Raw genomic sequence first — 797 nt, forward strand, 5'->3', positions numbered from 1 at the left:
TTCTGTGTCACTTAATGCTTGATTTATTTTTATTTCTTAGCCTTTTGCACCTTTTAAAGGGGATTGTGAACTTGAAAATGGCTTTTTATTCAAGAAGTTATATTGTCCTAAATATTTCATTATAAGCTATATTTGCACTTTCCAAAGTTAGAGACATCGATAAGTAAGTCATTTTTTCTTTCATGTAAGTGCAGAAGTAGTAAATTAAGTTTAATAAAGTTAAACTTTGAGAAGAGTATCATTTCCCAGATCTCTTGCAGAGACTCTACTAAGTAAAATGTACAGTACATGCTGCAAGTAGACTAGTGTGCATATATAAATGCAGTTCAAATAAAGTGGACTAAAATGCATTCAAGAAAGATGCAAAATTCTGTACCATCATAAACAGAAAATTAACATGCAATAGATATATGCACTTTAGAGAACTCCTTGTTTACTTTGGTTTTCTGTGATAATTTCACAATGAATTTGGTTGGAGTTTTTCATGTGTTGTAGTATGGAACAGAGTATGAATCTTGGGGGGGATTTGCCATTTATTTGGTGTGCACAGAACTAAAATGTACGAGAATAATTAAATCTTCACATGTTGTTACCTGATAGTAAACTGCCTCAACACTTGATTGTAAATCAGGCCTTATGCAGCATACTGACTAACATTTGAAGATATTGGCACAGAACCTTGAGAGTTGCATTATGCCACATTTACACAAAGCTCCTGGAAACATGGTGTTAGCAGTCACAGAGTCACCTCTAAACAACTGGGATTACACCAAATCAAAGCCTGACCTATTTTGTCC

Source organism: Erpetoichthys calabaricus, chromosome 2, assembly GCF_900747795.2.
Source record: "Erpetoichthys calabaricus chromosome 2, fErpCal1.3, whole genome shotgun sequence".
Classification (NCBI taxonomy): Eukaryota; Metazoa; Chordata; class Cladistia; order Polypteriformes; family Polypteridae; genus Erpetoichthys; species Erpetoichthys calabaricus.